General features: G+C 39.3%; 1 protein-coding gene across 2 annotated transcripts in view; it reads left to right on the plus strand.

Moving 5' to 3' along the window:
- The first annotated feature begins 2,352 nt into the window (after nucleotides 1-2,352).
- The window catches only part of PRL-1 (protein-tyrosine phosphatase 4A family member PRL-1), a 94,876-nt gene continuing 83,730 nt past the window's right edge, over nucleotides 2,353-13,498 (plus strand). The window contains exon 1 of one of the 2 annotated variants that reach the window (XM_076213473.1): nucleotides 2,353-2,563. The gene's annotated coding sequence lies outside the window, so the exon portion shown is untranslated. Of the gene's footprint in view, nucleotides 2,564-10,684; nucleotides 10,839-13,498 lie in introns of those variants that run through there. The other variant, XM_076213472.1, reaches the window with a different exon arrangement.

Here is a 13,498-nt window from a genome sequence, read left to right on the forward strand (position 1 = left end):
CATCATGCCATCAATTCCAACTACATTTCAACGACGTACCTTGTTGGCATTACACACAACACATACTGACAGGGATGCTGCACCCAGATTTAGACCCATATAATTTCCCAGGGATTATTCTAACATGCATTAGAGCACCAACTGTGCAGTTGTAAATGAAAATGTGCAGCTGAAAAAAGCAATTTGTGCAGCTGTATTTTTATTATTATTCAGAAACCACACAATTCACATTGGAGTAATCTGGAGAACAGATAATGCCAATATCGATATAGTGAACAGGAAATTTAAAAAAATCTAAAGAGCATTTTAGACAAAACTTACCGGGGGTGAAGCGAGGATTATATTTGGTATTTTGTGGAAATTATCAATATTTTCAATGCTAAAATTCTTCTACAAATTATAGTAGTTAAGGTTATTAATAAAATATACCTTAGAATTCCTCAGAATCCATCTGGCCATTTTATGCATCCTAATAACTCCCATAGGGATACTAGACTACGTTTTCATTTTTAACTATTCCTTGTTTGTGCTGTCCTTAACCAAGCTTACAACTCTTAGTCTTTTCTCGTGTTTCTGTGGTGTGTAGAAAGAACTTCCACCGTATATGTTAGCCATTTACTCGTAGACTATCTATACACAGGGTATAGCGAAGGTATTAGGGATGCTCTTTCTGTATTTTCTTCTCGTGAGGAGTTTGTATTCTTTGCCCATCCCCTTCCCTTAATCCATCTTGGTTTTGTATGGAGGATAAGGCCATTGGTACATACTTACTATCGGGCAATATCAGCAGCCAACCCATGTGTACTGCACACACCATTGTTGGAGGAGCACCTGACCCAGTTTACCAGAAACTGGTATCACTATCAAACGTAAGTGAAATAACTTAAAAACATTTTGTTGTGTGCACTGCCATTCCTGGCTACTGACCTGACTTTCAAAACCTCAAGATATCTGTAATACCAAATCTACCAAGGATTAAATCGACCAGCCTTCCCAGTTCAGTTCATTTCTCTCCAAGTGGTCTATTCATTGTCCTCTGGTCATTTATGGGCTAGTGTCTTTCCTATTGTGTGTGTGACACTATTTTGTAGTTTAATTTATGCAATTTTCTATAGTAGGACTATTGTATGTTAATTTTTACTAAGCTAACAATCCTTCAGCGTTCGAATTCAACCTCATCCGGTCCCGTGCTTATCCGTTGGCATATTTATTTATATATTTGCCTTTAAGTTTTACTTATTTATCAGTTTTCATCTATTCTATTTTTATTTGTTTACGTTTATTTATTTGTGTTAATCTATTTGTTATTAGTTTATGTTTTTATTTATCTATTTGTTTATTCATTTATTTATTCTGTTAATGTATCGTCAATTTACTTCCAAGTCGTTGGCTACAAGTCGATTGTAGAGTTCTGGTATGCAATCTATTCTTCATTTGTGAATTCTTTCGAGTGGAACTTTTCATTTAGCATTGTGTTCATTTTTTCATGTGATGACCCATCTCTTCCCCTTTGCCCTTTTCATTGCATATCCATGAAGTGTATTGTTCATTCTCATTTTCTACACTATACATACTTTGTCATTTTCACCCAACAATTTTATCTTGTTGCAAAATGTTGATATGTGTATAAGGCGTTTAAATGACTCACTTTTGACAAAGTTATTTTGTGAGGATATAGGTCACCTTGGTAGATAAGAGAGCGAATTCTGGATGGGTACTTAAAAAATCTGAAGATTGCACCGGTTGACGTGATCAAACCTACGTACACATCGACCGGGTTGCGTGGCATACATACTTGTTTTCTTCTCCTTTCTCTAACCCCTCCCTCCACTTTTTTTTTTTTCTCGTATTTGATGACAGCGTCCTCTGTCTCATTTCACGTGAGGAGTGAACGCCCTCCGCTACCATGACGCCCGTTACAGATTTGGCTGTGGGCAACACTCGGGCAAAGCCAGGGCTAAAGAAATGACGATCTGATCACAACTGTCTTTACAGCACAGCATACAGGATAATCACAGCTTGTAGAATTGTTATTCCTAGATTGAGAATGTGGTGTTATAATATAGGTTACGTAACAGGATAGAGTGTCATCAGGCTAATGTTGAACAATGTTATTCGGTTGAGAACAAGGCATGTACTGACAGGGATATGGGCTTTAGTCGAACACAGCAAAGTATGTCACATAGTACTACAGCCACAGCGGACAGCCCCAAGTTATCTTAGTCGCCACGCACAGTACACAGATTGACCAGCAGTGGCCGGTGTTGAGGCAAAAGCTGAACAACACATTGCAGAGTGTGGGGGGAGAATGTTGATTGAAGTTCTTGTGCCAAGACAGCCAACCACAGGCCCCAGTTACTGTTTCGCGCTTAAGGGCGGTTGTATCCTCCGTACAAGACATCACATGGTCAGATGAATTGATGAGCCAGGCTTAGATAAGCTAGCACGCAAGGTTCCTGTGTGTTCTGTTTGAGCAGTGCATCTGTTCTACGTAGCATCAACACATCACGGCACATCACTAGCGGAAGTGCGAGAAGAAAAGTTTAAAAAGTGTTAGAAAGGGGTAGGTGAAGATTTGAATATCGTTGTCAGATTGCATGTTATCCGCATCGACAATTGATGTCATTATTACTACCATAAGAATCATGCATCTCTTAGTCGTCGTGTCTAATGTATCTTTATTTATCCATTGTGATCATCAATTACCAGTATGGCAACGACTGGCATTTTCATCATCACTGCTATTTCTGTAGTCGTGTAAAGCCAATTGCCTACGTTTTCATTGCTCGCGGTACTGCCACAGCTGTTGTTTTTGGTGTCCGTGCTTGCATCAGTCCTTCGTCTGAGATCTGTGTAAATCATGGTGGTGTCGTCCTTGTCGACGTAACCGTAATATCAATTAACTTCGCCGCCGCCACTGTCGCCTCCGGCGATAAGGTCGTCATTACTGCTGTTAACGGCGTTGTTGTGGCCATTACGAATGGCCTCGCGGTCGTCGTCGACTTCGCTGTTGCTGCCGCCATCGTGTTGTAGTTGCCGCCGTTGGCATCATCGTTATTATCATTGTTAATGCATGTAAGATAACAGTCTCAATCTACTCCTATAGCTCAGTGTTATGCGTTTACAAGAAAGACCCTTTACTCCATGTAAGGTCGATTCATAGCACACAAGCACATCATAGACTCTCAGCACCTTGGGATGAAGAGTCGCCATCTACTCTGCCACACACTTAGGTCAAGAACAATACAGCGGGGCACGGATTTTTCACATAATACTGTAAATACTAATGCCAGGCAAATTCTATTAAACTAAGAGAGAAGGTGAACGTAAAAAGTTACGCCTAAAGGCGCTTAGCTGAGGTTGAAGCTCTCATGGCATATGTATTTACCTAGTTGTACCTAGTTGTATTTTACGGGAAGGGGAGCTATGCTCGTGGGGTCCCGTCTTCATATCTCATTTTATCTAAACTATTTTTAAATTCATGTATTGTTTTTGCACACACCACTTTCTCATCTAACTTGTTCCAACTGTCTATTACTCTGTGAGGAAAGCTGTTCTTTTTCAAATCTCTTCTATAGCTGTCTTTTTTTATTTTCTTTCCGTGTCCTCTTGTATTTCTGTCATCCCATTTTATCAGATTCTCTCTATCAGTAATTTCTATGCCTTTCATGATTCTGTAAATAGCTATCAAATCGCATGCGCGTGTATGTTATCTGGGAGCCTGTATATTTATACCATATAATGTTATTGTTGTTGTTATTATCATCATCATCATCATCATCATCATCATCATCATCATCATCATCATTATCATTATTATTATTATTATTATTATTGCTATTTTTTTTTTTTTTTTAATATTATGTGGTCGTCAATAGATAAACCCGGATACCCGCTCTTTCAAGGCAAGTCATCGACGCCAGACACCTTGCTTATGCGGGGTACTTGAAGGCGAGCACCTAAGGAGTGCAAACACATTCCCTTCCCCTTGCCTGCCCAATTTAGAGATACAATTGATTTGAGAAGGGGAGAGAAATAACAAGGGGAAGTAAGGGAGAGGAAGAAAAAAGAGAAATAGACAGGGAGAGAAATAGGACAGGAAAAACTACCGCGAGCATGATTTGGAGTTGGCTAAAATGCGAGTGGAATCAACGAGTTTGGAGAATGACCAGAATGGTGTACATAGCAAAAGCGTTCATTCCAAACTTCTCGGGAGAAGACACGAAAGAATTTTTCCCGTCTGAAGGCTGTGCATGGTTTGGAAGGAAGACAAATGGGCTCTAAATGACGTTAATGAGGAAGGCGTTGACAATTTTCGTATCGTTTGACCGTGAGAGGAAAAGGAAGTATGAAGAAGGTAAGGAAAATGATGTTGAAGACTTATCAAGTAACGCTAGAACACTTTAGACAGAAATTTAGAGCAACAAGAAGAACTCATGGATAAAAATATATCAAATACAGTAATTTATTATAAAATGATTTAAATAAATGTGGCGAGCGGCTCAGTGTCCAGACTCCCGAAGAAGCACAGGGAGACATTTCTGCTCGAGTAGTTCTTGGAAAGAGTTAGTGTCGAGGCACGAGCTTATAAATTTAAGTGAGAGGAGGGACGCGATGGATTCGACATTAGCTGAGGAGTCTGCGTTGGTGAATAGGCCAGCAGCAGGGGAAGGAAATGGCAGGCAGGCCGGCAGACGAAATGGCCGCCTGGGAATGGCAACAGGAACACGGTGACGAGTAGATGTGTGTGTCTTAGATGTAGTATGATATACTTCCCCTGGCAGTGGGCGCGGGGGGGGGGGTCCCTTGATCCACAAGTAGCTAAGATAAAACTGAAACATACGGATGAAGGATGGGTGCATACCTTGGCAGGCCACCCCTCTTATAAGGGGAAAAGAGCCTTCATTAACAAAAAATCAAGATAAAAGGGAAAGCATATAAGTATATAATGGGTGAAAGATAAGTGCATGACATGGCTGGCCACATGTATTATAACGGGGAGAGGTATTTTTTGGGTTATGTGTGTGTATGTTACTAGGCAAGTGGTGGTTACGTAGGATTGAAGTGACAACACCATTTTTTTTTATCGGAATGTGCTCGAGGTAATGTACTCGTAGGAAAAACAAGTCCACCAGTGAGGAATGCAAGAATGCTGTGTGGATCGGGTCCGTAGGGGGGGCTCTAAGGTTCTCAAGGTGTTAGCTGTATGTAATTGTGCAGTCATTATCACCACTACATGTAGGTTAGCATATATTTATCTAACGTTATTTACGTAAGTGTAGTAACTACGTTTGTGGTGCCCCATATTTTTTTTCTATTTGTTTTACCTAGTTTTGAATTCGCAAATGGTTTTAGTTTAGGCTAAGTTGGTACATGTACACGATTTTTTTTTTTTTTTTATGTATCACCTTCTTCAGAGTATGTGATCGTAGGGGAGCAAAGAACATTTGCCATACATATGGACAATGGAAATGGAATACTGTCGCCAATAGTTTCAAGTGCTTCTGTCCTTGTGGACATCTCGCTCTCAGTGAGAGAGAACGGATCGTCCCAAGGGCCGTTTGGCAAGCCAACCCGAGTACGTTGTTATCGACCGCGAAGAGCCATAGCGCGTGACAGTGACCAACCTTTACCTGCCAAAAGAACAAAATTCCGATCTCAATTTGCTCAACACCAGTGCTTACCAGACTGAGGGGAGTGGGCGGCGTCCGCGCCCTAGGTAGGCGTGAACTAGATACGTGAGGGCGTGTGAGGGTGGGGGTGGGCGAATCTGTTTGCCAAAATTTGAAATGTTGTATATTCCTCCCCCCCCCTCTCTCTCTCTCTCTCTCTCTCTCTCTCACACACACACACACACACACACACACACACACACACACACATACTCGCATACTTGGAGAAACAATGTTTTTTAGTGTAATAGTTATATTTTTCTTTAACAGATTTCTATGTAATTTTTGGCTAATTTATACATATTATTAATTGTCAAATAATAATATATAATCTGCATACATAAAATGGTTGGAGGGGCGTGAGAATTTCCTAGAAAGTTAAAAGAAATCGTCATGATATGTTTGGGAACAGCTCTAGATCTTACATGAGAGCACACCTACACACCCTCACCCTACAACGCACTCTTCAGGTGAACGCATCCACAGTACACTGCCATTATTTTCGTCGGCTTCTATTCTTTACTGTTAACTAGGGAGAAAGAAAGAAAAAAACACGTATTATGGGCTTAGAACAAAAGCTGCCAACGCTCCTTAGAAAATTTACTGTGGCTAACGCTACATGATTTCATTCGTCTTGTTGAACGCCTTCATGGCAGCGGTTGGGGGTGGGGGAGGTCGCGAAGAGAGTGCACGAAGCGATGTGTTGGTACTGCCAAAGAGAATTTTATGAATGCTTTCTCACGGCTGTTTTCTACACTGCCTCGACCACCTCCTCTTCGTCTACGTCTCTCACACCTCACCACACACCCTCACCCACCAATCCCACCCACACCTCTCAGCATTCGAGTGTCATCTATTGACCTGTGGAGGATTTCATTTGCACGTTATCTTTTTCCCCCATTTTCATAATTCTGAGAAACACAAGGTTTACTTCTTCCTGTGTTTTCTGTAAATCAGTAAGATAACGAAACAAAATTATGGTAGCACTTTTGTTTTCCTTTCCGTTATTAATAAAATTGTGGGTGAAATCAGAGTAAAAAGATATTTGACAGTTACAGAGTTTTAGATTACGAGAGGAGCAACGCCGAGGCAGTGTTTTCAATTTATTATTCTTAACACACCGCATTTCTTTTAGCAACGATAATCTGTACAGATTTTACCCACAACTCTTTTCAAATGTAGATATTCCGGTTCTGTTTCTCCTGAAGAACTTGTCGTGATCGATGAAGAAATGGTATGTTCGATAAGGGGTCTGGCCCTTATTTGATAAGATTACTGCTCACGCAGAGGTACCTCAACCCTTTTCCCGCCAAATGACCCCAGCCACCGAATCATCGACTTGTACCGCATCCCTAAATGTGGATTAATAATTTATAAATACTGTGTAGGTTGAAACGGATTGAAATGTGACGTCTTAATTGAATAAACATCTAAACATTAATAGATTTCTGGGTTTGCTGCACAAAAATGAAACTGTAGTTACTTGTCATATATTCATCATTGGTCATTTGGGTATCTCCAAGAAACTTCATATGGATTCCTTGGTCTAGCATTTACCGCAAAAATTTTTACGAGACACCTCAGCTGCACATAGTTCATGGTAACTTCAAACTTGCTAAAATGATAAATGAGTGAATGAATGAATAGATAAAAAAGAACAAAAGAGGAGAAAATTCCCACCTGTCGAATGTCTTCATGACTTTGCAGCTAGTCCAAAACCTTGCAGTGGCTCACTCTAAAGGAAGAACTCAACTTATTTTCACACATATCTCGCACTTATGTCTTGCTGTTCTTTGGCATCCTGGAGACCACCTTAACACTGTATAATCCTTTTTGCCCATTTTGGTATAGGGGCCCCAATTATGAAAATTTTTGATCTAAAGGTTCGTTTGCCCCGGGCTGGAGTCTAGAATGTTCTAGATAATGTAAACAATAACAGCCGGTGACGTCATCCCGTTTGAGGCGGCCCGCTTATTCCTAAACACCAAGATTTCAACTCTCATGTGAGCCTCAATGTTCCCCCGTGTATTTAACCTTCTCGCTACAATGGGGTTTTCACCTTAACCGAATAAAATCGCCTTGTGACAACTTGAATAAGCAGCTGCAGGTGTAAGGATTCATTCCGAAACACGCTTTTGTTTCATTCTTGTAACATTTAAAATGATCATCATCGTGATCTTCTGTTTCGCGTCTTGTTTCAGCATACAGATATATATGTACATATATACATGCATTTACACACACACACACACATATACTCATTGGATACCCTCTCGGTTCGTTCCTACGTAATTGTGTAATATTGACTTAACCTCTTCGGCTCAAACTGTATTTTCGGGTACATCACCGCATAACACAACGTATGTAATTTCTTTTATTTGAAGAACAAACATCAACCTGGTGTCGGTATGGGGGAGGGATCTGTGGTACCTTGTAATCCACTGATGTTTGACATGCTCTTTTCTATCTTTAGCTTGAGGTCTTGTGACAAACCAACGCATAAGCGAGGCCAATGCAGCCAAAGGATGCAATGCTGCCACATTCCGACAGGAAGATAGTCATGTCTAAAATGCTGCCCAAGAGAGAGGAAGTTGGCCAGCTCTCTTTGTAGCTTCTTCAGGCTCTCTAATTCTTCTGCAGCTAGATTGCTGGCATATTTCATTCTCGTTGAAGCGGCGATGTGTCGGGCTTTAGCCAAAGGCATATGACGCATTTCGTTCGAGTCGAAATATTTATTGTTCCTGCCTTCGCACGCCCGAGTTGAATGTACACCGGTATTTAGACTATCACGGTGTACGTGCAAATAAACGCCTATTCCCGGGTAAAGGCATACGAATACATGTACTCTCTCTCTCACACACACACACACACACACACACACACACACACACACACACACACACACACACACACACACACACACACACACACACACACACACACACACACACACACACACACACACACACACACACACACACATATTATCATACGACTCGGTGACGCAGTTGGTAGAGCGCTTAATTGTCATCATTGTGGCCCGTAGTTCTTGGTTCGAATCCTGCCCAGGGCCGAAATTATTTCGGTACCGCTGCGCTTCGGGTCGTTACTCTGACTCTCGTGGGGAAATAACTGTCGATCACGAGTCCAACACGTGATCCAAAGACCAAGTGAATATACACACACACACACACACCAAGACACTATGGACACCCAGCACAAAAAAGATTATAAAGAAATTAGAAAGAATCTAAAGAGCAACGACAAAGATGGCACCAACACTTTCAAAACTGACATACGAGCAAAGATTGTCCATACTGGAACTACCAACCCTGGAACAAAGAAGAGAAAGAGATCTACTGGCTACTTACAGAATCATGAAAGGCATGGAAATCCTTGACAGAGAAGATTTATTAAAACGGGATTAAAAAAAAAAACGAGGGCATGAAAAGAAAATCAACAAAGATAGTTATAGAAGAGATGTGAAAAAGAATAGTTTCCAACACAGGTGTCTGAAACAAATTGGACAAGGTAACAGTGTGTGCAAAAACTATACAAGAATTTAAGAACAAACTAGATGATGAAAGATACAAAGACGGGTTACTACGAGCATAGCTACCTTCCCATATAATACAACTAGGTAAATGCACACACACACGCGCGCGCGCGCGCGCACGGTTGGTAGAGTCCCTGTCACTATGGCGGTCCGGGTTCGAATCCTGCCCAGGGCTGAAATAATTTCAGTATCGCTGCGCTTCGAGTCGTTACTTCAACTCTTGTGGGCGGGGAGTTGGGTGTGTGTGTGCGTGTAAGGACACAGTATTACCCATAGATCGGTCATACGAACTCTGAGCTCTCTTACGGGAGGGAAATAGCTGTCGATCACAAGTCCAACACGTGTTCCAAAGACCAAGGTGAATCACACACACACAACGAGTTTGGCGCCAAGTCTAAGGTTTGAATTCCCGTTAATCTTTCGTAACGGATTGCATCGGCAGAACTTTCAATTGCCTTTTTATTCATTCATCTCTATTTATCTATTCATTTATCTTATTTACTTACTTGTTTATTGATTTATTCATGTTGTCATTTATCTATTTCGAAGGGACTACAACTTGTCTCGATTTATCCCTTTCACACCAGCTCGCGCTAGTGACGTCATCGCCAAATTGTAGATTCGAATCCAGCACTCCCGTCAGATTTCTAGCAGTAAATGTAACCTGTCTCAACAATCCAAGCGCATAATAGGGCAAAGGTGATGACTTCGACCGCAGCTACGTGCCTTCTGGCATAGGCTCCTCTTCTTCTCATTCTTCTGACTGTTGTGAGGCTATTCTGCTCATGTCCGTTACACTCCTTCCCTCCCCGCCTCACCAGCATATGTGAGATAGTAGTGTTTCTCATGAGGGGTGTCGGGAAAAGTGTTCTTTGCAAGAAGCTATAGTCATTGTAATCATATGTAAAGGTATTGCCACACTATTTAGACCCGACTTCCTCCCCAGCACAACACAACACGGATATCAGTCCAGCTTTTTATCTATGGGAAGACACAAGGACCGTTGGCGGGTGTTGTGGGGACGTGGCTTTGAGGTCAGAGAAGATCGATTCAGTTATGGAAGGCATTCGTGTGTATGAATATGATGAGTGGTAATAGAACATATTATCTTATCTAAATAATTTAAGGTCCGTTAACATAATGGAAATGAAATTGTTTGTTAACCCTATTAGGTTACTATTGTGATATGCGTGTGTGCAATGCGTTTGAGAATTTGGGGGGGGGGAGACACATAATCATAAGCCGGGCATCACCGCAGTCAGTTTTTAATAAGAAATCTATTTCCGCTGTCACAACATTGGTGATTTATTATCAGGGAACGAAATTCTTTCGCTGATAATAGAACCTGAGATAACAAGAGATTTTTTTTACCCAAACCACAACGCATTGTCTTGATTCGTATGGTGTTTCGCCACGAAAATCTGATTCAAGTGACAGCTTGTTTGTTGAAGTGAGTGGACTCTTAATTATGTTTGTTATCCTCCCAATTGGGTCATCACTACCTTAAACTGCAAGCTCGGTGACATGGTAAAGAATACTAAAGCTTTCTCAGTAGGAGAACCGGTGGCCAACGATTTTCTAAGAAGAAGAAGGAATCCACGGTGTAAAAGGTACATAAGCTAAGCATTGCGTGTAGATCCGGGTTTCCAACATAAGGATGTAAGATAGCATTTCAAGTGCTGCGAAAAAGAATTAAAGTACATACCATATCAAAATCACATTTCAGAATAAGGTGATCAACTAAATTTTGAAAAATAACCTTATTAAGTTAAGCGTAGCAAGATCTGTTGTACACTGTATACAATTATTTCAACTTTAAATTTATGAACGAGAGTAAGGTACAAAGAAGTCATTGAGTTTTATGTTCACAACCGTAATTGTTTACATTCTAATTGTTGAACTGAAATTTCGTTTCATGCACTGAGTCATAAGTTTATTCTCTAAGTTCAACGTGTCTATTCACGCTGTATGTAGATTATTGAAGTCAGTACTAGAAATTTGTCGTAGATTCCAAAATGATCATTTTTTAGGTCAGCCTGTCCAGTCTGTCTGCATTTATCTATAATCTAGTTACTTATGTTGTTTGTCAATCTGTCTATTCATTTATACATATCAATCTGTCTATCAGTATTTATTCAGTCCATTTATTTCTGTCAGTCTGTCTATCCATTTATACCCAGTCTGTCTTTTTATGAACATATAACGAATCGTTCCCAACGTAGAGATCGTTTAACAAACTGTGGAGGAAGGATTCCCTGAGCTGAATAAAATCACCTAGTGACAACTTGGATATATATAAAAACAATTCCAGCCATCTACGTGCTAAAAAAGTCGCAAGCTGCAACATCGATCCAGTTAATAAAGGTGGAAGTGCTTTGTTCCACCCAACGAAAATCGACCCAATAGCAAGAGGCGTTCCTCGACGCTGCTCAGTGTATCTCCTGTTACTGACTGAACAATGCATTTGATAGAAAACGAACAATTTTATTACAAGATAAATAATGTACCTAATGCAGGTGCTGTTAAAGTAGTGCCGTAGTAGCCCTAGGGTGTATCCAAAGAAACATCATGGAGGAAATATTAAATCAATAATTTCGCTTCAAATTATATCTTATTTTAATTATTTATCTATTTTTTGCTGAAAATGAAAATAAGGAGTCCCTTAATTTCAGCCCTTTGTTTATAGAAGTCCTCTTTTCTCTCCCTCTTTTTTTAAGTTAAGTAAATGAAAAGTTGAAAACCGAGAAGGTAGTACGTTAATATTGGAGAGGGAGATATCAGGGTTGAAAAGCTTTAGGAACCACTGACGACTGCATATCAGAAAATTATTAAATACTTAACTGAATTAAATACTTAACTGAATTATTGAATTAAATACTTAAATAAAAATAAACACTTAACCGAATTAAATACTTAACTGACGACTGCATATCAGAAAAGTATTGAATACTTAACAACAGAAAGTACGTTTACATAATTCTGAAATATTTTGGGTCCTCACTAGATTGTATAATAACGTCTAACAGTTTGTTTTGAAGGTGTTTACATACAATTTCATTATATTTCTTAGCACCTATACTATGAAAAAGTACTTAGTATTTTGTTCATTTCTGGAATGACGATGGCATATTGATATTGCATAAAGAAGACTTATATTAGTCTTGCTGGTCGAATTGGTTCATCCCATAACGAACACTCAGCTAGAGAATAAAGAAAACGACTGAGGGCCGTATATTCTTGCAATGACGTTAAGGAATGCAATTTACCTGTTAGAGGTAGATTTTTACTTGGTTTTCTGACGTATCTATAAAGTATATCAGTATATTCTGTTGTTTAAGTGCATCTAGTAACGTTGGTGAAATCCGTTTTTTTTTCAGAAAGTGTCGGCTGTCGAAAGGTTTTAACGTATAACTTTGAAAGCATGGGGCAATGGTTTGTTGGAACTTTATCATCAGCATCAGCATTATTATTATTATTATTATTATTTGTTTATTCGTTTTCATTCATTGATATACTTATATCTAATTATTAATTCATATACTTTCATGTTCATTATCATTCATTTGTTATTTTCTCACATTTATTCAATTATTCATTTATTTGTTTATTCTATTTTTATTTAATTTATTCGTTCATCCATGTATTTATATTTTATTTTTCCTTTTTTCAATCTCCATTTGAATGAAAGATTCTGAAACGTTGCTGGAGTCAATCTGTTCCAAAATGAGGCAGCTTCGGTCCTTCTACATCCCAATTGTAAACAAACGGAGAAACAAAAGAAGATCTAATCGAGAATGAAACTGCTCCCAGTTCAATGACCCTTGACACTTGTTTTCCTCATAGGCAGTGTTGAGATATCGAGTAACATGCATACATACAATATATATATATATATACATATATACATACATATATATATATACATATATATATATTTATATGTATATATATGTATATATATATGTATGTGTGTGTTTACATATATATATATATATATATATATATATATATATATATATATATATATATATATATATATATACACAGAGAGAGAGAGAGAGAGAGATTTCTATTACATATATATTTCAAACAGCATGTGTCTATTTTTGTTTTGTCCCAGTTTGAATCCCAGACTTGATATCAGATATTCTAGTCATTACCAGGATACTACAGGCCCTGCCCTGGGGGGGGGGGGGGTTCCTCTGATAAAATAATTTGCAACAAATTGCAAGAAGTTGAACTGTCATTCTCTCAGTTTCCTTTGCCTACG

The sequence above is a fragment of the Oratosquilla oratoria genome, chromosome 31, assembly GCF_046742065.1.
Source record: "Oratosquilla oratoria isolate Oo_2021 chromosome 31, ASM4674206v1, whole genome shotgun sequence".
Classification (NCBI taxonomy): domain Eukaryota; kingdom Metazoa; phylum Arthropoda; class Malacostraca; order Stomatopoda; family Squillidae; genus Oratosquilla; species Oratosquilla oratoria.